Here is a 24392-nt window from a genome sequence, read left to right as displayed (position 1 = left end):
ACGCAAACAGTCAATCAGATAACAATTCGGACAGAAACCAAAGGCAAGGGGAGCTCAGTTTAAGTGATTTTAATCATTAAGGTGCTTTTCTTGATAATGCATGGATTCTACCATAAGCAGTTTGTGTGCCATATTTTTTTTTCTTCTGTATAGTAGCTTTGTTGAATTTCCATATGTTATTATATTAATTACTTTTATTCAGTATAGGCTTGGATAAAACCAGTAGAGCAAGTAAGTAAAAGTTTTAATTTCAGTGTCATGTACCTGTACTTCTCAAAATATAACTGCTTGACTGATCAGCAGAGCATGTAAATATAGTGTGTGTCGGATACCTCTCCTTTTACAATAAAAGTAGTTGTTAGCCAGTAACCACCTTCAACACCAATTACAGGAGACACTGGGGAGGAGACACATTTACCAAATCTCCAATAAAATTTAGAATTACTGTATATGAAGGAGTTATTTAAGAAAATAGTGATAAAATGTATTTTTATTTAGAGTATAAATGTAAATGCTCACAACATTACGTTTGTAAAAAAAGATAACAATAAAAAGTGACTCTTAAAAAAATAATAATCTATCAGTGCATTTTGGAGCAGTTAATTCAAATTATGTTTGTTCTTTTTATATATATGTATTTCCATTTTTGTTCTATCGTCCTTGGCAGCTGAATAGGGATTTATTTTTGGAAATGGGGAACAGAAGCATTATTATAACTATGAAAGTCCAAGGGCAGTAGCAGCATTGAAATATCCCTTAGAAGTGGAAACACTTCTGGCATTTGTTTGGCATTATCTGCAATCGGTAATTTTCCTCAACACATTCCATTGCGTAATTGGATTAGATTCGATGTGTAACGCTTTCTCAGGTTCCTCACTTAAATCAAGACGCATTATTTTGTAAAGGAGAGACTTTATCAATGCAACTAAGGGTCATGCCAATAAACGTGAGTGTTCATATAGTAGGGGCAGCTTATTTAAATACCTTCATCAACCACATGGATGCACCACGTGTTAATTCACTTAATAAAAGTCTTTCTTGCAGAATACAGATAATTTTTCTGTTTCTTGTATAAATCTGTATATTTAAGGAACTTTACCTCCATAAAGGTCAAATGTGATTAACAGTTTCAGTTTAACTTTATTTAGACTTAATCCTTAGAATGCCTCAATGTGAGTAGTTATGACAGCTGGTATTCGGGGAAACCTGAAGGTGTCTCATTTTGTGCCCTGGGCTCCATCTTATCTCTGCCAACAGATTGTGGTTTCCAAATACTGATACATTTAAGAATGTTTCAAGCTTAGTAATAATGCAGCACAACATCTTGCATTGCTTGGGATGACAGGAATCTATTTTTTTAATTTGCCTCTGTGCTCTTGGGCCATGCAGAAACAGATTGTGAGTCAGATCCAGTTCAACCCACGACTGCCTGACCCATCACACGGCTGACAGAGACGGAACATCAGGGGAGGGTGATCAGCAATGGAAACGTAAACTAGTAAAACTCTCACACGAAGCCCTGAGTTAAACCACATACTTTGACCGTGTGGGTGGAAGGCAAGGTGGCAATTAAACAATTCTTGCACTGACGCTGTACACAAAATTACTCCCTTTTCTTTTCTCCTATCACACTGTCAGTGAGCCTGTTATTTTAACACACATTGGGGCTGATCAGTAAACTCATATTTTCTTTATCGGATGTATACAGACTAATGACTCATTTAGAAGAGCTAAAACGTCTTCAGTTAGAAGAGCTTCATGACACTTGCGTGGGTGGACTATTTAAATGCATACAATTTAGTTGTATACAGTCCAGTAACTTTTACCCTTCTGATACTTACTATCACCACAAGAGAGTTTCTTTGTCAAGCACTCTACAGGGAGCTCTAGTCCAAAACCTTTTTTACTTGATGGCCTTTTAGCCTCTTTAGCTTCATAGCATGCAGTGAGGCTGGGTGGGTGCTGACTGTTTTAGTCCCGAAACCTTGTACTAAAGGAGAACGCAGTGGAAGTAAATAAGTTACAGCTTGGCATACATAATGCCATCATCTATTGCTCACTCATATACATTCACTTCTCTGTTGTGGTGCTGCTGCTTAGCATTTTAACTAGTGAACTAAGGCATTCATTTCTTTGGTTGTCATCATATTATATAGTTTAAATCGATTACAAAATCCATTAGTTGTGCGGAAGAAATAATCAAAGAACCATTTAAGGCCCATCTCATTTAGACTTATTATTCTGCACAAAGAATTGGTCGTAATAATTTGCGATATGGATAGTTTTGCCCAACAGAATTCCTGGTTGACTAATGGATTTCTTCTTGAAATACTACCACACGTACATAGCTATACGTATGAGTAGGCATGAAACAGGCCCAATTATGTTTGGAAGAGTTTGCTTCAGCGTATCTGAGTGTTCTATCCTGTGGCAGTTGTGGCAAACTCTTATCCTGCTTTGCAGTTTAAGAGAGTGGAGTTTCTTGAGTGTTGAAGTCTAAATACTGACCTGACTTTATGTTGGGTTTTAATTGATTGCACTTGAGGTAAATAGGCAGAGACTTTATTGAATGCTTATTAATATCATATTTGACAAAATCAGGGAAATTCATGTACCTATCAATTGACTACTACCATCTGTGCCAGGTGTCCTGAGCATACATGAATTGTTTCTCCCATTCTCCCCTGGTGGTTGAGTTCAGAACCACAACCACCCATGATTCCTCCATGCCACTGTCATGCTAGGCGTCTAGAGAAGCCAAAGTGCCATATTGCTTAAAGCAGGGGTCCTCAAACTTTTTAAACAGGGGGCCAGTTCACGGTCCCTCAGACCGTTGGAGGGCCGGACTATAGGGGCTGGCAGTATGTTCCCCCACAGGCATACAGCCTCCAGCCATACAGTATGGCTGGAGGCTGTATGCCTGTGTACTGCCCCATTTCAGTGTTCCGACCACCGCTCCGGCCATAGCAGGACTGGAGGATCGGTGGTCAGAACACCGAAGGGACACGCGGCTGGTAAACACTTACCTCCAGCGCGCTTCCTTACTTCTTTGCTTCTTCGCTTCTTTGCTTCTTCGCTTCTTCTCCGCTCCTCCGCGCTCGGTTGCCATGGGTGCACGCATGGGACGTCAGTGACGTCGCTGCGTGCGCCTGTTCCCGGCGGTCCCCGCGTTTTTAAAGTAAACGCGTGCCGCAGGGACTTCACAGAGGCATCCTTGTGTTCCGAAAGCATCTTTCGGAACACATGGATGTCCTGAGGCAAAAACACCCGGCGGGTAAATGCGCTCGTAGTTTGAGGACCCCAGGCTTAAAGGGAGGAGGCTACAGGTCAAAGTGCCATATTGCTTAAAGGAGTGAAGCTTAGGTGTCTTGCAAATGTTCTCTGATATAAGCATTCTGAAGGGCATTGGGAGTCTTTGATTTTACTGTATTGGATATAGTGATGTAAAAATGATGAAATTGATGGCATGACAGTTTCCCTCAAAGTGTGTTGCTAACATCCTATGAACAGTGGTTCTGACATGGTTAAGATTTTAATATTCTAACCACAAAGTGGGGGAGCTTTGCATTATAACATAATGTACAAAAAGGAATAATTGGGTATTAACATTAGTGTAATTAAAGTAATATGGAAAACACACAAGCTGCATTGTCTGTTTCAATGCTCTGTTTGTTTTAGATTTTTTTTAATATGAAGACTCATGCAGAAAGAGATTTACAATGTAAATGTCTGTGATCACCCAACCACAACACCCTTTTGGAGGATGGTAGCAGTGTACATGCAGTAAAAGCCAACACAGATAATCACAGAAAATTGCTGAACATTTTATCCAGCAATCATTTTTATTTTTTTGTAGGAAGGAAAAAAAACTGTAAGATGCTAGAGAAGACAAGAAGGTGGTAATTACCTATTTTCTTGGAGTAACAAAATTAACATATCATTGCAAGGCTCGCTGTTGGGGAAGTCAGTGTAAAGCTTGTCAGGACATTAACATACTCAGACGTACAGTTATAAAAACAACAATGTTTCACTTATTATTCAGAATTTTGTTTTCCATCTAATACATTTTTTCTGTGAATAGGGAATCCACAAGTTTGTCCTAAATATATAACCTAACTCTGCTTTTATTTATATTTTCTACACAGCTTTCTGGTGAAATCCTTCAAACATGTTTCAGTAGTAATATATATTAGACTTGTCCATTTGTTTTCGTACAAACTTTTTTTTTAACGAAAATTGCCCGTTTTAACGCGTTCGAGGGTGATCTCCGACGAATTCGTCCATCCGTCGCTACATGTAGCTGCTGCCATTACATGCCGTGTTGGCGCCATTACAAGCTGTTTTAATTCTCGTTGATTAGGTAAAAAAACGGGAGGTGGTCTCATTGGTGGTAATGGCTGTGATTGATGGGTCCAAAAACCTGTGGGAGTTCTTCCTTACTTTTTTCACTCTGGCCAATCAGCATTTACAAGGGAAGGGACAAGCATTAGATATACAAATGTGCTGATGCCATTTTAACTCGTCAGCAGCAGTTACAGACTGATGAGAGTTGGAGAGTGAGACAATGACAGTTAGCTTAGCAGAGGCTGAAATTGATGCTCATCGCTCACCTACCGTACTGCAAGTCAATTAATAGTTTATTTTAGTGCAGAATATGTACTGTGGTAGGGTGGCTTGGAGAAGTTGTAGTGATTAGTGTAGTGCAGGGGCATCCAACATGCGGCCCGCGGAACCTCGAGGTGCGGCCCGCGTGAGATCGGCAGCCAGGATCACAAGAGCCCTGCTGCTTACTTGTGGGAGGGTTTATTCTCTGCTCCAGTCCTGCTTCCTCTGTGGGGAGAACGAGGGAGCAATCACACTCCTATCATGCCAAGTCAGCCAGTACATGCTGAAACCTGGCTAGCTGCCCCCCTTGTGTATTGATGCTGCCAGCAGTATAGGGTCTGCACTTACAGCCACCCTGTACCAGCACGTATTGGCTGACTTGGGATGATAGGAGTGTGCTTGCTAACAGCTAACAGCAATCTGCTAACAGCAATCACAGTGCCATCATGCCTAGGTTCCAGCATTCACTGGTTGCCTGGGTATAAAAAGAGTGTGTTTGCTGTTAGCAATCACACTCCTATCATGCCAAGTCATATTGTTGATTTTTTTGGTCCAATTGTGGTGTGTTACTTTTATTAAAAGTTTGTGGGGGGTCACTTTCAGTTTCGGCTAAGTGAACCCTGAATTTTCGGTTTTGGTCCAGAATTTTCCCTAAAATAAATAGAACTATTTTATTTTTACTTATCAAGAATCCTGAATTTGTAGGCCCAGAAATCCCAGAAATCAGTGAGAGGAAAAGTAAAGGTTTTGTGTCATTTACTTTATTTTAATCTGCATATTTTATTAACCCCTTCAATCCCAGGGGTTTTTGGTACCTCAAAGCCCAGAGCAATTTTGCCATTTTTGGGGTATGTCGGTTTAGCGATGATTCTCTTTTCCTGTGAATAGTGTACCCATGTAAACTATATATTGTTTTTTCAAGGAGAGATTGAGCTTTCGTTTGATACCATAGTTGGATGATTAGCTGAAAATTTAGAATGAGAAATTTAGTAAAAACTAGCGAAGATTAGAAAAATAAACTAATTTTTTTTTACATTTTCCTTCTGAATCCTCACAAAATTAGGTAAAGTGATGGAAAATCCCCCCCAAGTTTATCAATTCAGGTGTCCTGATTTCAGAAATACCTAAGTTATATAGATTTTCCAGACTTTCCCAGCACCAGGGAGCATACTATTAGGTGTACAATTTTGTATAATTTTTATGCCTATGGCTTAACGGGTTTGGGGGTTGTGAACAGGGGCAGGAGGGTTATACTGGCTAGATGTTATGCTAGGGCAATGGGATGTAAGGTTTTTTTAAGATTTTTTTTTATTATTTTTCTATATATATATTTTTTTATTATTTTTTTTTTATTTTTTTTTTTGCTGCACGAAGGGCTGGACGTACCGGGACATCCATAGGGGTTTCTTAGCGGGCGTTTTTTGGACGTCCCGGTATGTTTATAGGGGAACTAAGGGGTTAAAGGCCATATTTTCTCTCAGTGAAAAATGAGTGCGGCCCTCGCACGTATACAATTCTGATGAAGTGGCCCACTGCAGAAAAAACTTGGACACCCCTGGTGTAGTGTATTACAGGGACTGCCGCAGACATTTTTCCCCGAACATACCCCGAATGTTGTTTAGAATCAAAAAGGCAACGTTGCTCGAAAACGAATACATGTCAAATAAAAATATAGGTTCCAGAGCTTACAGATTTTTGTTACTCTTGTTACTTTTTTCAAATCCTACATTGAACAGTTTAATACCCTTAATAAACCTATATAATTGTGTTTGCAGACTAATATCAAATATATCTGTGTTTTAGAGTCCCACCTTATAGTGAGCAAATTATTTAACTTATTTATATATGGAAGTTTTTTTTATAAACAACATAGACTTTTAATGTTCTTAAAGTCTATAAGTTTCACTTAATGTTTATAACAAGATTACTATTTTTGCCTTTAAATCTTGCATATTTTGTATAATTTTGCTTAATGTAAGATCCATGCAATATATAAGTAGAGACATCAAAGGTAAACTTTAATTGTTTCAACATAAATCCTCTGTTTTTGTTTTTTTAAAGTATTTCTTAAGCAATCAAGGGGCATACCTGACTATGTGTTCTCTCCAAATAACTTATGCTATGTTATGTATTCTTACATTTTGTAACAACTATCACAGGGTTATAATAGTACATTATTACTTGGTGAGGGGCATCTCTCCCAATTCCATCTCAGTCTTGAGGAATCTGTGTTTTCATGTTTAAAATCTCAAGGCTCAGTTATTATTGCTTCTAAACTTAGCACAATCACTATTCTACAGCTATGTTAATGTAATCCTCTGTAAACGGTCCTTGCCAGTACTTACAGAAATCCTTCCCTTTCCCGCTTGTATCTCATACTTGACCGCTGGGTAATTTGTTTGTTATGCATTTAAATTAACTGTATGTCCTTATTGCGGATATGCTTTTTATTTTTGTTGTAACACTGAAGTAACACTTTGGTATTATGCTGTCTTCTAAAAGCATACTGTTCCCAAATGACTTGTCCAAGTAGATGTTGCAGGCATGTAAGTTTGATGTTAAAATCCTGTAAAGCTTGTATTAGGATATAGCGAGGGATATCTGCTGGCACTTCAAATTAGCTGTGAGATTTCGTCTGTCGGATCATGAGCAAAATCTTATCTCAGGGAAAGGAAACTAAGCCATCCTATGTCGGCTTTCCTAGCTCAATAAAATGTATTTCTATACAGTTAGCGTTAGATGTGATTCACTCATTTTTTGAAAGCTGCTTAGATAGTTATTGGTTCATGACGAAGCACCCACTAAGGTATATGTATATTTAGCAGCTGTTAACTATTTTCCCTCTTGAAGAAAACAAAATAATATTATTCTACTAAGAGCAATATTCCTAATTTTCTTAGTATAAGAATATAATTATACGATTAACCTTATAGCCATGATATGAATTATATATGAATATAAAGTAAAGTAACTTCTGAACACCTATTTTGTAAAACAGATTTACTTTATTATACATATTAGTAGGTTTTATTACGAGGGAAGCTCACGTATATTGAAGTCTCCGAGTGGGAACATGATTTGCAAACTCATGATTCCTATCTTGAAAGCTGCAGCCATGAAATGTTGAAGTAGTTGGTAATTCATGTTGGTAATGACATAGAAAATAGATGTGCATATATTGATCTTTTAATTTATTGCATATAATTGAACAATTACCAGCTACTCCACATTAACCTTTCTGAACCAAGGGACTTGTTATTGATATTGATTTCCAGGGCTATTTGACATGGTCAATTTATATTTGCCTTATGGGCTTTGTGCCCAAATGTTATGATATATATTTAAGGCTTAATGGGCAACTGTCATCAAATCATTATGGAATATTTAGGATGTAGGGCAGTCCAGGACTGTTCCATAACTTAATGACTTAATTAAATTACCTACAACTTGAGATTTTTGTTTGTCTAGTAATTGTTTTGAAGATATTTAGATGAAACACCCACCTCATGGAAGCTGTCTGTGGGAGCATTTTCTAATCTTGTCCTCAGAGTCTCTTGTTGCTTATTTCTATGAATATTAAAGGGAAATGTCAACATGATTTGTATGATCTGCAGCATATATTCCACTGTTGCTCAACTAGGATCCACTTTGATATCTGCCTCATGTAAAGGATCACATATAATCACTTCATACTATTGACATTTTCAGTTTTTAAAAAAGATAAGACCACTATGAATGAATGTGGACATTACCTGTGATCTATGGACTACAGTCTAAGAATTAATGATTTAGGATAATGCCAGACCAGGACTTCCCATCTGGCACACCAAAAGTGCCATACACTCAAGACAGTCTGCCATTCCAGAGGCTGATCAGGTGCTGTAGTGTGTGCCGCCGGCTGGATATGTCAGCGTAAAAATGTACTGTCCAGCTGCACATTTACATGGCAGCCACAGTTACATCATCAGGCTGCCGCTGGCCTTAAAGTGCCATGGCAACCTTGTCATGGCCAGTCTGGCCCTAATCAATGCTTTTGTCAGTTCAAATTTTATTTTTTTTTAAGTGTAAAAATAACATCTTAAAAGAATATGAGAAAAATAATTATTTGTGTTCGTAGCGTCCACTGTCAGTAAACTAGCAATTTTCCAACTGCAGGTCTTCTAAATGGACATGTGACCTATAATTTTTGTTAATGGAAATATAAAACAAATAAGATGTGTTGCAGTCCCTGTCATTACCAAAGTTGTTGTTATTGCAAAAAGGCACATCACAAAATAGAGCCTAACCCACCATTGCCCTGTAATAGTACTGTAAGCCTGTGTCACAGGTTTTTAACCCGTGGCATAATGGGCAACTGCAGTATTAAATTCCGGAACTCAATACCCAGGAAATGGAGTGGAGGGAATGCCAGAAGTGATGGAATGGAATATGCAGGGCTTGAAACCCATGTGACTATTCTGAACAGAAACTCACGCATAACTCCCAAATGTTTCACAAGGGGATCCAAATCCCTCTCTTTACATTACATTTGATTCATATATAGAGTGAAAATAAACAATATAAAAACTCTTCATATACAAAATTGTATTAATCAATAGATCATAAAATAACAAAAAAAATTGTACAGCCCTGCTCATAACCATGCTTCTAACCCCATAGCTAAGACAAAAGAGTCCATGTCATTATGAAGTGTTGAGAGGTATATACAGCTGTGATCAAAAGTTTGCATACCCTTGGAGAATTGGTAATATATGTACCATTTATTAAATGAGTGAGCAGGCAAAACGCATTTGTTTTATTCCTTTTGGGATTTATATTCAACTGTAGGTTATAACAGAATAGCATAATCATAAAAAAGAACATGGCAACAAAGAAAAAATGAAATTACCCCTATTCAAAAGTCTGCATTCCCTTAGATCTTAATACTGTGTATTGCCCCCTTTAGCATCAATGACAGTGTGCAATCTTTTCTAATAGGTTTGTATGCAGTGGTATAGCAGTGGTATAGCTGCCAATTTGTTTTGGCAAAATGCCTCCAGGTCATACAAAGTCTTTGGTCGTCTTGCATGAACAGCACATTTGAGATCGCTCCAGAGTGGCTTGATGATATTAAAAGTCATGAGACTGTGATGGCCACTCCAGAACCTTCACCCTTTTCTGTTGTAACCACTGGAGGGTCAACTTGGCCTTGTGCTTATGGTCATTGTCGTGCTGGAAAGTCAAAGAACGTCCCATGCGCAGCTTTCATGTGGAAGAATGCAAATTGTCTGCCAGTATTTTCTGATAACATGTTGCATTCTTGCCATCAATTTTCATAAGATTCCCTGTGCTTTTAGAGCTCACACACCCCTAAAACATCAGTGAGCCACCGCCATGCTTCACAGTGGGGATTCTTTTCGCTATAGACCTAGGCATATTGTAAGCAGGCTTGTTTGTAGCATTAGCGCAGTAAAGGCTTCTTTCTAGCAACTCGACCATGCAGCTCATTTTTATTCAAGTATCGTCGTATTGTGCTCCTTGAAACAACCACACCGTTTTTTCCAGAACAGCCTGTATTTCTCCTGAGGTTACCTGTGGGGTTTTTTTTGTATTCTTCTGGCAGTTGTGACTGAAATCTTGCTTGGTCTGCCTGACCTTGGCTTGGTATCAAGAGATCCCCAAATTTTCCACTTTGTAATACGTGATTGAACAGTACTGACTGGCATTTTCATGGCTTCGGATATCTTTTTATATAATTTGCCATCTTTAAAAAGTTCCATTGCTTTGTTATGCAGTTCTGTTTTGACAGTTCTTTTCTGCTCACCATGGTTCAGTATCTCGCCTGCTCAGTGCATCCACGTGAGAGCTCATTGACTATTTATACACTCAAAATCAATGCCAACATTTCACAATTTCTGGCAGGGTGTGCAAACTTTTGAGCACAACTGTACATACCTTTGGTATGGTCACAGTCAACCTCTATAACAAATTAGAAAATTATTGTATGTGGAGAGCCTTATATAAAAATGTATACAATCCATTCATAAAGACCTTGTTGAGTCTGTAACTCTGTATTGTCTTTATAATTTTTGTATATACTTTATAATAATACCCCTGGATCTAATTAATTGTACTGTTCGGAAATGACTTGATACTATCAAAGCTAGTGGACTAAACATTAATAAAGGTGCTTTTACTTTTGATCGATTTAGTGGTTCCATCACCAACAAAAGGGATATATAAATAAATGCAATGACAACAAATGTCATGTTCTTAAGAAGAAAAAAAATAGTGATCTAACATTGTTATTAATATGTGTCATGTTTGCATATGTCTTTTTCTCCAGTGCCCAGTTGGTTGCCCAATATAGATTTACTAGATGCCATAAACAGCTGCTTATTCTGTTTACAGTACCCTTGGGGTGTTATGTTATGAGCACATTTTAAGGGTTTTTAAAGTAAGGTTTTTATACTGAAGCTAACTTCCAAGGAATGATACTTAGTACAACTGGTAAATCAACAGAAAACAGGATTCCATAGCAGCTGCCCACTTACTGAGTATGAGTCTCACAATCACAGTTGATTGAATAAGCATTAACCTAGTTTTTATACTGCTTAGTGCCTGGGGGTGGGGGGCATTTCAGTTTTCCATCTCCTTCATCAGTCACATCTACACTTTCATTTACACAATAGCTTTCATTTCTTTCTACCCAATATATAGTCTTCATCTGTCTTGCTTTATTAAACTATTTTGTATGCCCTTATCGTTTCTCTCTTAGATTACTGTAGCTGCTCATATCCCATTTTTTTATACAAACATAAAGCCTCTCCTTTTAGCCATGTTTTATTGACTACTAATACTTATTGTAAGAGTGATATTGCTCTAGGCATGCTTGAACTGTGCACCTCCCTCACATAGGGTTTTTTTGTAATATGTGATAGAAATAAATACATGACTTTACTCACAAATAATACTTAGGAAGGATCTATGGCGGTCAAATATGATAAATATGGTTCAACAAAGTAGAGTGAAGTAAATTTCAAAGGAAGACAAACGTAAGAACATGATGCAATTGTCTTAAGCTGGAAAGTCAGATGTTTAGATGTAATGTAGGAAGGTTTTACTTTACTGAGAAGTTGGTATTATTATTTTATTATTACCTTTTACTTAATAATATTTTATGATAGATAAAATTAATACAGTAATGTACACAAAATGTAAACATACATGGGATAGGCATAAGATTTTCCTGACTTGAAGGCAAGACTAAGAACTGATTAAGGTTTGAGGTTTTTACAGCAGGTAAAAATGGGCAGACTAGGTGAACTGATTGGTTTGTTTTTATCTGCCATCAACTTTTGTTTCAGCGTACTGGAACCTCATTCGGAATTAAAGATTAATGTTTTATAAGACTAGAAAAAATCAATTCATATGCACACAATGACCCCTGTTAAAGCGCATCATTACTGTGGTATGCTAATATATGATTCTACTGGAAGAAAACAAGGCTTTTCACAGCTGGAGTGACCTACAATACTTTGTCAGTATCCAGCGGTGATGGAGCTGAAATGACTGTGAAATTGCTTTGCAATCACGGCTTCTTAGAACATCAGTAAAACTGATTTTAGTTTGGAGACAACAGTCTTTGGAATAGAAGGGAAAATAACTACAAAGCCTGATTAGCAGACTAAATGCCAATTTTATAGCAAATCAACTCTCTGACTAGCAAAGGTAAGATCATTGCTTGCAACCATGGTACTGAAACAGTTAAGCTTTACATGCTCAGCTCATGGTATCTAAAACTAAAAAGAGTATCCAGAACTAATTTGCACCTGTAATGAAGACCCGACTGCTTAAAAAACCCAATGCAATTTTTAGATATATATTTTTCCCCATATTCTTGTATCACTATTATTATTGTTACAGTTAATTCATCCACTGCCACTCCTATGAAAACCTCACGTGGTCTTATTAAGGACTACGCCACTAAGCACTCAAAACTACTGGAAATCAGATATCTGTTCACAGGAAGTTACAGAATTACATTATTATTATATTTTATTTATATAGCTCCAACCATTTAGGCAGTGCTTCTTAAAATAAGTATATTCAAGGCGTCTGATAAAACTAGAATTGATAGACAGGTAAGGATGGCCCTGCTTGCAAGCTTCTAATATACAGAGAAGGGGTTAAAGAGAAACTTAAGGTATGGAGAAATGAGACAGATAGTGTCATAGATGGATGTATGGGTTGTATTAGTGGCAGACACATTCCCGCTGCAAAGATGGTATGCTTCTCTGAAAAAGTTTTTTTTCCCCCTTGATTATTGAGAGGACGGTGAAAGCTAGAGTTTAGGTGGAAGTGCGTCCCAGAGGTGGGATGCGGCACGAGTGAAGTGTTATAAGCGGGAAAAGGAAAAGGTGATAAGCAAGGAGGAAAGCCTTAGCTCAAGGGAAGGCTGTAAGGATCGAGTAGGGGAATATGAGTGCAGAAATGTATGGGGGAGCAGTTTTATAGAGGGCTTTCTATGTTAGTAGAATTGACATAATAAGGAGCTTGGCTGAAGAATGGACAGATGCGAGAGATGTTATTAAGGTGCAACCTGCAGGATCTGGCAGGGGATGGAAGGGGGGGTTAAGTTGAAGATGACCTCAAGGCATCAGGCCTGGTTAGTAGGAGAGATAATCATGTTGTTAATGGAGATTGAGAATTCAGGTATATGATTAAGTTATTTTTCACAGTGTGAATAACATGGAATCAACTCCATTGCATACTGGTATGGTAACTGACACTTTCTACTATATTTAAATATTTTTGGTTTTGTTTTTGTTGCTAGGACTGGATTACCCACAAGGCCAACTAAGTATTCACCCTAGGACACCATTTTTTTAGGGCTAACACAGGAATCAAGGGGGGGAGGGGCTAACCAGTAGCCCTGCACATTTTCATCCATACTCCACTCGCTTTCACCAAGCTTCCCCAACACCGAGCTTAGAATACTTATTGTTGTTTTGTTCGAAAGAAAATGTCGCAAGAGTGTTTTAGTGTCTACAGGTATGTATGACAGGAGGATGAATTGATGTTCTGGTTTATCAGTCTTCAATTAGTCATCTCATGTGGCATATCTAAATATTGTACGCATTTGCCTGTTTAACTTGAAGGACGTGACAGCTTTCTTTCTGAGGTCTGTCAGCATGACTTACAGTCATTTCTTAGATCTCGCAATTTGGCATGCTAGGAACTTAGCCATACTGTTTCGATCCCACACAAATATCTATACATTCATAAGCCTGATGCTACTCACAGTGTGACTTCTGTTTGAAACTTACCTTGTTTCAGGTACGGGGGAATTTGCTTTTTCGTATATGTCAATATGATCTAGAGGTTTAACAGGCACTTCATCATGAACCATATTTTCTTATTTTTACCGTCAAGTGTACTTCCTAATAATTGGTGCTGTGACATTGATTCATTAGCAAGACATTTTTGGTTGTCATCTTTATACTACTTTGCCCACTGACAAGCTAAAGGTAGAAGTCAAAAACCTGCTTTGTCTGGAGCTATATGTCTTTTGTAGATAAGTTCTGCATGTTGCTGCTTTTATTTTTTTAACTAGAAATATGACTGAACTTCATGACCAGCGCTATCAAGGGTATGACATAACAAAGGTTTCTTTATGTTAATTATATTAATATTAATTACCTATTGTAATGCAAAAAAAATTTAATGCTTTCTTGATAATTTTTATTTTTTTATTAGTATCACAGAAGGCTCTCAAACCAATTGCTTTAGGAAAAACCTTTCAAAAGAAGTAATTATATGTCTGGGGACATAAGTGGTTATAATGGGAGCCTAGGTCACTAATACATAAAAAGAGATGTCCCAGATGCAGAAAATCAGACCTATGTTTAAGGTATAGATAATAAAATATACAGTAGATATATTAATCTAAAAGGATATTAATTGGGATTTTTGTCAGGAGCCAGATAACTATCATTCTGGGCCTAACATTTACCTCTGTGTCGTGTTGTTCCGTATGAATGTACTGGCCATCTGGCGTACCGATAGCCAATAGTGCTTTATAATTACAGATACTGCCTCTAGTGGGACATGGGGTCCTTCAGTGGGTGGCTGCACCCTGTGGGAGCATGAAAACATAATGTACAGCCCCACATATTCAGTTGGCGGTAAGATGTATGTAAGTTCCAGACCACTCAGTCATCCTCGGTCCAGGCTTGAGTTAGTGGACTGCAATGGTTATGATATGTTCGGTTGTTTATTTGTATACTGATACAATGTATGATATATTTTAACAACTATACCACTGTGATTGTCTTTCTTTAAACTGTGAAGAGGAATAAAAATATTTGCAAAATGCTATATCGTGGATACAAATGTATAACAAGCAGTGTTGCTATATACCCTTATGGACAACTACTTGGCCAGCACAAGTTTGAAGTAAACATATTATGAAAGTAGAGTTAAAGCCAACGTGCCTATTTGCTAAGATACATGCTACAGAAAAAGAACAGTTTAGGTACGTGTAACCTGTGGACGCATTTGTACATCTTGCTTTGCAATGTAGAATTTTGTTAACCAACTAATTAAGCCTCAGGCAACATTGCTAAATACTGCAAATATGCAGGGGTTGTGACATTGATCTAATATGTTAGTTCTTCTCTTTCCCTTTTTTATAAAAAAATAAATAAAAACAAAATCACTAATCGTAACTCAGTTGAGAGGAGATGCTGCATCTAGATAGAAATGGCTAATTTGTTATGATACACCTCAGGCATAGAGCCAAGCACTGCAAAGTTGGAAAGAAAAGAAAAATGCGAGGACATCAAATCATAGACAGGCTACTGGTACTGACTTAGAGCTCGGTCAACTGTGAAATGGTTTCCCCTAAGCCTTTTCAGTCCTTCCAGTGAGAGTCTAAACTGGTGCATCTACCTACAGTATTAACCCATGTGGCACACACACAAGGCCAGCTAAACATTCCTACATACGTCACATCGGATGCAGCACAACGCATCATTTCTACACTATTTATATGTTTACATTTATAATGCGTAAATACTGCATATTTTTTATTTAAATATCCCTGTAAAACCCACTTTGCAAAACTGCAGACAACGTTCATCAGAGGGCAAATCTAGCCTTGTGGCCAAGTAATAAAGGGGATAAAAATATAAATGTCAGGCAACATCCTAAATATGCATATCTGTCTAAAAATAAATAGAAAATGGCATCTTAATTGGAAACTCAAATTGAGTCTGATGGGTGGTTTCTGAATTTTTGGTTTTAAGTTGCCTATTTATAAATATGTTCTTTAAACTAATGAATAAAAATTCCACTGTTCAGTCTGGTTTCGTACACCTTGTTAATTTACCAGCGTACATGCTACAAAACAAAAAGTCTCTCTAAGGGCTACCTGTAAATTGCACAGGATAATTAGCCTGGTTACTACTCATTTTTTATTACAGGAATGTGTTGACGCCTGACCTACTATAAGGGCCCAACACTACAGCAAATATATTTCATATTCCTTCTTTATTGTTTGCCCTTAAAAACTGCACATCATTAAAAGACCTTAAGATTCAAAAGTCCTTTGATGAGCTACAATGATGATATGATGTCGAATACCAGAGGTCCACCCATCGGACCTGCAAAGACCAAGAGCATGATGGAAACAAGAGCCCTGTGTCCATCTTCTCATGAAAAAAGGGGTCCCCAAAATCCTCCTTGCCCATGGCCCCACAAACCCTGAGACCAGTCGTTTTTATTGACTATTATATAGCTTTATGTGTGGGAAATCCTACCTGAGAGTACCATGAATTTATATATATTCTACATTTTTAAATCTATTAGGTGTAGGAGGCTAATTGTCACAACATGTGTTCGGGGTTGAAATTATATTTGATGTAGGAGGAGATTTATACATAAAAGAAGCGGAGCATAATTTAACTGCAAATTATTGATGTATTCTTTTCTTAGGGAGCAGAAGACAAATGGCAAATACGGTAAACATAGCATTTATATAAGTGAGTGCACCAAAGTGTATATGGGCTAACATAAGCTTCTGATTTATATTTTGACATAAGTACTAATTAATACTGCTTTGCTGAAAGGTGAAATATAATAGACTTCTTGATTTTTTGTCTACTCACTTTATTCTGTGCATTGAACATTTTAATTAATTACAGCCCCTCCCCGGCACAGAATCTAAAGTAGAAATCAAAGCAGAGTGTGGGTGACTTTTTTCACCAATCATATATGTTTGCTTGGGGTAAGGAATTCCTTCCTTTATATTCTTTCCTCGTATACACTCTGTATGGCCTGATATACAAATGTTTGGGATGGTGTTGTGGGCTTTACAGATTGTTTGTTTTTTCCTTTGTTATCTTTGTTTTTGTTCTGTTTACCACTTTGTACAAGATTACCATCCAAAATATATTTGTGTATCTTGCCATTGTTTATATATAAAACTTTTGGAAAATAAAGTTTTTAACAGAATGTATATATCAATTAGAACAGAACCTTAACCCATTAAGGACCAGGGCTTTTTTAAGTTACAGGACCAGATCAACTATCTTCATTTTGTGATCCCACAATGTATGTAAAACTTTTTTTATGAATCAAATAAAAAAAAACATACTTATTCACAGCTTTACATGTATATTAATTATACACAGCTTTATATATGTACCTTACATGTATTTATAAAGTGCCGGCATATTACGCAGTGCTGTTACAGTCAGTAGAACAATTTCACATACAAAAACACATACAATAACAAACAGACTTCCTTACTCAAGTCATAACATTGTACAATGAATTCATAAAAAATGTTTCTGCTTGTGAATTGATCTCAATTGATCTCTTTTTTATTTGTTTCTATGTGTGAATGCTTTTGATCTGTGAAGATAAATATTAAAGCACACTTGCTTCTTGGTAGAGCAGAGTTCTCTCAAGTTCAAATAGAAGAAAACAGTAAGCACTGTATGAAAAGAACTGTAACAATGTAACATATTACCGGTATTTAAAGCAGGGCTGTCCTAATATATACATAATATTGTCTACTCCAGATACAAAATATACCGGTACTTACATAGTCATGGCTGCTGGATATGTTTTTTGTTAATAAAAAGACACTAAACTGCCACGCATGAAGTGGAGGTATCACATCCACAACATATTCTAATCTAACAATAATAGTATATAATTAGAATGTTTACACTTTATACATTGTATTTTATACATAGTGAGTGATATGAGTTTCCATATAGTGACCCGAATTTCAAATCTTTTTAATTATAAAGGAACTTTTCCATTCGTACCCCCAAAGGCTTACAGGACCTACCTGCAAAGTCATTTTCTTTGTGCTGCGCTATACAGAGGAAGATAATTTACAGAGGTTTGTTCCAGCTAGGCCCAGAGTGCCATAGTATAAATTGGTGGGATACCAGCTGTGGTCCACATAGGGGCCCAGTAGGGCAATTAATCCCTGGTGATGAAGGGAAAGGGTTGTCCACCTGGACCAGCTACCCTGGGCAGAATACACTGCTTGTTACTTGAAACTGATAGCAAAGTCAGTCTATACACTCATACTGTGCGTAAAACTGGCAGTAAATATGGAGATGAGAAATATTTTTCAACAGGCACGTCTGCAACCACAGTTCACAATACATGTACATATAGATATATATATATAGAACTGCAAATATTATTGTTATTATTATTATTAACCCCTTAAGGACAATGGGCGGTCCCTAAACCCATTGAAAACAATGCATTTTGAGCCCGTACATGTACTGGCTTTGTCATTAAGGGGTTAAGAAAGCCATTGGGCTCGAGTCAATGGATACTGAAACAAAAACAATGATTTTTTTTTTCCAGTTAATTAATCTGGGCCAATGTATCCTTGTTTCTTTTAATTTCCCCCATATATGCCTATGGGAGGATTGCTATTCCAATTATTTGTGGTATATTTATCTCCTAAATTGAACACTGGCTTTTAACTGGATTCCATCATCTGGATGGAAGGAATGACAAAATGCTCTTTGGGTCTGATAGCCCATATGATGTGAATTTTGTTTTCTTTTGTTTAATGAGAACAGATGGTTCCATGTCAGAATTATTTCTTGTTCCAAGCTTACGGCTATTTTTGTCACACATAACAGCAAAATGACAGGTAATATTGTAGATTTTGACAGAACTGGCAAACAGAAGAATGATGTTTCTTGAAAAAAGTTTCAGTTTCAGAAAGATGGAGGCACAATGGTGAAAAGATTCATTAGCAGAACATACATAATGAATTAAGCATTATATAACTTAGAAATAGTTTCCCTATTTGAATAGTATTAGTATCACACATTTATAGAACAAAAGTTACTCATAAGGGGAATACCAGTGCAAAGTTTCAAATGTGGTCTTATAACCATGGCAACCAATAGAATGGTCCAATCAGCAGGAGTGATTCATTGGTTGTTATGGTGACAACTTTTAACATGAAGTCTACTTGACTATGTGAGAGGAGACTACCAATTGTTTCAACAATTTCCAATAAAATAGATCACTGTGACTCCATATGGTGTACTGAACCAAAAAAATTGATGAAGATTTTAGTATAAAATAGAAAATAACGATAAAAGCAGTTGTTTTTCAATGTGGAATATTGTGAGCTTATTGTCTCTGGGTTCTTCAATAGCCAAAACATTGTTTCAGGGAAAACATACAAAGGTGGTAAAAATAAAGTACCTGTTTAATTAGTATAAATAGGACTTTAATGTATTACTGAAAAAAAGACAAGATGAATATAAACCATGCCGAACATGAAACCAACTAGAGGATTAGCATTATATCTATAGTCAAATGGCTACAAAAAACCACAAGGCACCGACAATTACACCCTACAAAACCTGTGAACCTGGGAAATTCACACCTGGGAACTTTCTGGCTCCGGCTACCTGGAGACCCTCTTATAGGGTGTGTCTCGCTGACGTAGATGGGGGGTCTCGATGACATCAGTGGGTGGCTCCACATGCTTATGTTGATGGGGGAGTAGGGTGTGCCACAAGGCTGCTCCTGTGACCCGGAGTATCTCTGTGATGACCTGGAGACGCAGAGCCTCACACAGAGTCTCTGGGCAAAACTCGAAGAGTTCCCAAGTATGCTCATAGCAGGACTGCCCTCTGCTGATGGGGCAGAATGAAGGCCCTGCAGCAGTTCAGCTCTACAGTCAAGTAATTACCTAACAAGATGCAGGTAAACCAATTACCGCCAATATATTCCAGTAATAAGTATTCCCTGAAAGGTAATATGAAGCACAGAACTGCTCTACTCTCCTGTATTCCACCACCGGGACCTGAAATATCTTTTAACAGTACGTGCTAAGAGACACTCAGATCGCAGTTCCACTAAGCCAAGTCCTTATTATGGAAATACAATGGGGGCACTGGAAGTTTGGAATAGCAGCGTATGTTTATTTATTTATTGCTGCCCTGAAAATAAAACACAGTCACCTACATCTTTAGTCAGCAGAGATGTACCCTGCCACCTTCCCTAGTTACCTGACTGTGCACAGCGAGGCTTGCTTATTCTGTGTGTGTGTGTGTGTGTGTCAGTCCTTCTATTGTTGCCAGGCAACAATACTTTGTGCCTCCAGAACACAGCATTAAGGAGCTGATGTGCCAAAAATAAATTGCATTTGCACCTGGTATCAAGGCAGACATTCACTAAGCCATGATATTATCTTTTACTTTGGCCAAAGAGATTTAAAAAAAAACCCCAAAACATGGATGAATACAGGTGACAAATCAGGGCATAATATTTATTTTAACACAATTTCACCTGTACATTCTACTTTCCTTAAATAAAATGGATATCTATTAACACACGCTGCATATATTTTAGTTTGTTTATCTCGTAAGACAAAAACTCACATATAATGTTATATAATAGAGATAACTTTTAGCTTTTCTGAGGTTTTCTGATATTAACAGTAAACATGAAGGGTAGATTTATCAATTGAATAATCTAAAGATCTGTCCACATTTTATTGTTTTAATAATAAATAATAAGACCTGCAATCACAGGACTTATGTCTGTTTTACTTACATTGTTTATCTTTTCTAACTTTCTGAGCAAGAGTACAATAATTTTCCTTGAAATTACCAGTAGTTTCCAAAAGCCCATGATTATTTTTTCTATATTATGGTTTGTTTTTTTTAAAACAGTGAATGTTCATATAGCCTCACAGTCTCTCGTTACTCTTTTAAATGTTACTGTAATCCTTATTGATGCATTTTCATAGTGCCAGGCCATATTTATGCTACACATAATTTTAAATGTTGAGCATTTCCCTTGGCTCTGAATTTAAAGTAGCCTCTGTTCGCATAAAGTCAAGGCTATCCAATAAAAAATGACTACTTAGTCTCTATTTCAGTGACATATTGTGACCAAGGGTGTCAGGTACAGTAAGGCAGCTGCTCCGGTGCTAAATAATTGCTGCCTATTGAGAGATTGTGCTCTCAGGTGTGCTGTTGCTCAATGGGCCGTGTGGTTATCAGAGATCTTCCTTAAGATGCTGCCCTACTGAGCTAGTCTTTGTTCTCAAATGGGAAGACTGGTCACAGATTACATCACATGGCTCCTTCCACTGAGTAAATAAACAGAAATTTGATGAAGTGATATGTCAAGGGACAATTAGTGGCTCATGGTTGTTTATCCAAATACATTTTGCTATAAAAGCTGTGGCCATCCTTTTAAGGCAGCTTTGCCATCTGGAATGGCATATGGCTTTATTCTTACCTACCTGCCGAGCTGTATTCCCATACACAGCTTGTTCTTTCTAACTTAACTGTCCATAATATGTCACATTCACCTCTGTTTCTCTCCTGTGCTTGTGGTTCACAAGAATTATACCTTGTTATTTTACTAACCCTATTCACTTAGAATGTAAGCTTGTGGACAAAAGGGCCGTTTGTGGCAGATTCAGTTATAGGCTCATAGTAGCTCTTGGTTGTTAATGATTACTGGCTCTGTAATATGTTGTCAACAGTAGTAGTAATTATGAACTGATGTAAGTCTCAAGATTGTAAGCTTATAAACAGGGCCCTCTCCGCCTATTGTATCAGTTTGTCTTAGTCTGTCAATTTTAGTCTCGTCATACCTTTTGAAAATATGTATTTTAAGAAGCGCTGTGTAAATTGTTGGCACGATATAAATAAAAGGTAATAATAATAATAATACTGATAGGCACTTAAGTGCATTTTTCATGTCACTCTCCTGTGACTTGCCGTCACCATTTTTCTTTTCAAGTACAGTATACCCCTAAGAGCAGTTGTCTCATATACAGTATAATAAATGCCATTAAAGTATCCCTTTTGCTGACCAGATATATTCAGTGAGGTATATATTCCACATGTTGATAAACTTTGCAGCACAGTAATATTAAAACTTATAGAATTCCAAATGTATTTAAATTATTCTTTAGTTGAGTACATGCAATTTAGTAAAACGCTAAAGATGTGATATTTTTACAAAAAGCACTTATGCTTTTCACACTACTTAAACATGTATTTGTATTAAACCGGTTTGTCATAAATGATAATCGTTGCTCTAAGTTTTATATTATCTTTTTTCAAATACAAAACACTCCATTTTCTTATCTAAGAATCCTAATCAAGACCGGAGCCGTGAGAGATGCCAGAGGTCAACACATCATCGTTGAAGACCTCTTACATTTGTGAGGACTTCTTAGTAATCATGTCCTTTCATTACCAAGCATTTAAATATATATATACAGTATATATATATATATATATATTCAAGAATTGCCCTCTAAGGTTGATTAGCAGAAATGTTACTCAGAATTGTTACAGCATTATTTTCACCTACTGTACAACAAATTCAAATAGAAGCGACCCGACATTCATTATTCTGCCTGGTGCTGTAGTGGTCTGTGGGTTAATGTCTCCAGAGCTCCGTTCTTTGTCCTTAGTCGGCGTTGAAAAGAGGCAGTATCCAGGCAGGTTTTCCTGGCAACGTGTCTGAAATTATATGAAAGCACAAAGACTATTATAGCAGAGAAAGCATACAGAGAAGACAGTGACAGAAAGAGCATACAGTGAACCATTCAAAGCCTATGGATGTTAATAAACGTTACACCAAAAACACTGTTAAACTAATAATTTCCAGGCTTTTAAAGTTGTGTTCTATTGGGTTTTGAAAAAAAGAAGTGAATTAGATCTTCTGACACTTAGCAATTTATTCAGTTTTCCAGATTTTGAAGCAGCTCTTGGCTGTGAACACAAGCCTCCCCACACTGCAAACCTTGCATGTGCATGTTTATGGTCCAAATGCTTTTCATCTTTCAGTGGAATTTAGCAATTATTCTCTGCTTTCGGAGTTAACCGTCATTTTGTTTTAAAATATAAACTAAAAGGGGAAAACTCTGAGAATAGTGTTGTGAATTAGCCAAGCACGAAAGTGCAAGCTTATCCACTAGCAGTCAACATGATGCTTCCTATCTTTTTAAACTTGTTTCATTTGAGGTTTTTTTTTAAACGAAAGTATGTGTATGCAAACAAGTACACTCCTCATGAGTGAAAAGAGTTAAAGAGCTCTAAAAATATCATTCAATTAAATATTTTGTCCTGTTATTTTAGCCTTTACATTGGGATCTATTCACAACTGCGGCAAATTGTCACAAGGTGGAAAAATGCCCAACTAGCATTTCCACAAATATCAATCTGACTCAACTCAGAACACATTAAACCCAAGTTGAATTGCAATGGATGATGTAGCAACTTAATTATTCATGTATAGTAGTTGAGTTGAATGCTTGAACCCTACTCTTAAACTCAACCAGCACCTCAGAAGAAAGTGATTTGGCCTATAACCAAATTAAACACAATAAGGTTAACACAACTGGCAGCCAACTGAAGTGCAAATTTAACTCAAAAATTGGCATGGCAGACTTGACCATCGACTTGCATGACCAGCTCAACAAGCAACTTGGCAGTGCTCAACTCCCATGAGGAGCAACTTGACTTTCGATGTCAAAAGCTGTCAAGGTTTATCAATTAAGATACATTTGTAGCTCAACTGACAACTTGAAATGAAACAAACAGACTTGTGGTCTTTATTATATTTGTGTTAAACATAAATGACCTAAAATCAAAAAATATTTCTGCATGATGAATTAATACATATAAACACAAAATGGGGATAGAAATAGCCACAAGATTTATTCAGAAAATAATGTAGCTCTACTACGTGCTGATATTCTACAACTAATGTTTGTACTCCAAGGAGTAAAAGCCCTGCCTCTACCCATAATCCTCTTCCCATTTTCTGTCAAGCTCCTGCTGCAGCTGTGACTAAAAAATATAAAAGTCAAACTTCACAAGTACGTGAAAAATTATATAGTTATACAGCTTAGATAGAACAATATACAGATGATTGAATTCTAACCAGTTCAAGGTATTAGTATGGATTTACTCGGATGAAGATAACTCTAGCCATGCTGCTTTTTTGATTATAGCGTCAGGGCTTACTTTTAGTGAAACATCCGCCAGAAAACCTGTTGCTGACTACACCCGATTTAAGTCTAAGACTACTAAACATGAAGATTGTCACTTTGCCATTTTTCTTCCATCAAGCCCACGACTTGAAGGGTTACGTTGTCTATGTGATGTGGATACCTGATAATTCAAGAAAATGAATGTAGATACAGTGAAGGACAACATTATTTGATCCCCTGCTGATTTTGTACATTTGCCCACTGACAAAGGCATAACCAG

The sequence above is a fragment of the Sceloporus occidentalis genome, unplaced genomic scaffold (assembly GCF_023333645.1).
Source record: "Sceloporus occidentalis isolate IW3139 unplaced genomic scaffold, rSceOcc1.0.p SCAF_82, whole genome shotgun sequence".
In the NCBI taxonomy this organism is placed as follows: domain Eukaryota; kingdom Metazoa; phylum Chordata; class Lepidosauria; order Squamata; family Phrynosomatidae; genus Sceloporus; species Sceloporus occidentalis.
This window is presented reverse-complemented; position numbering follows the sequence as displayed.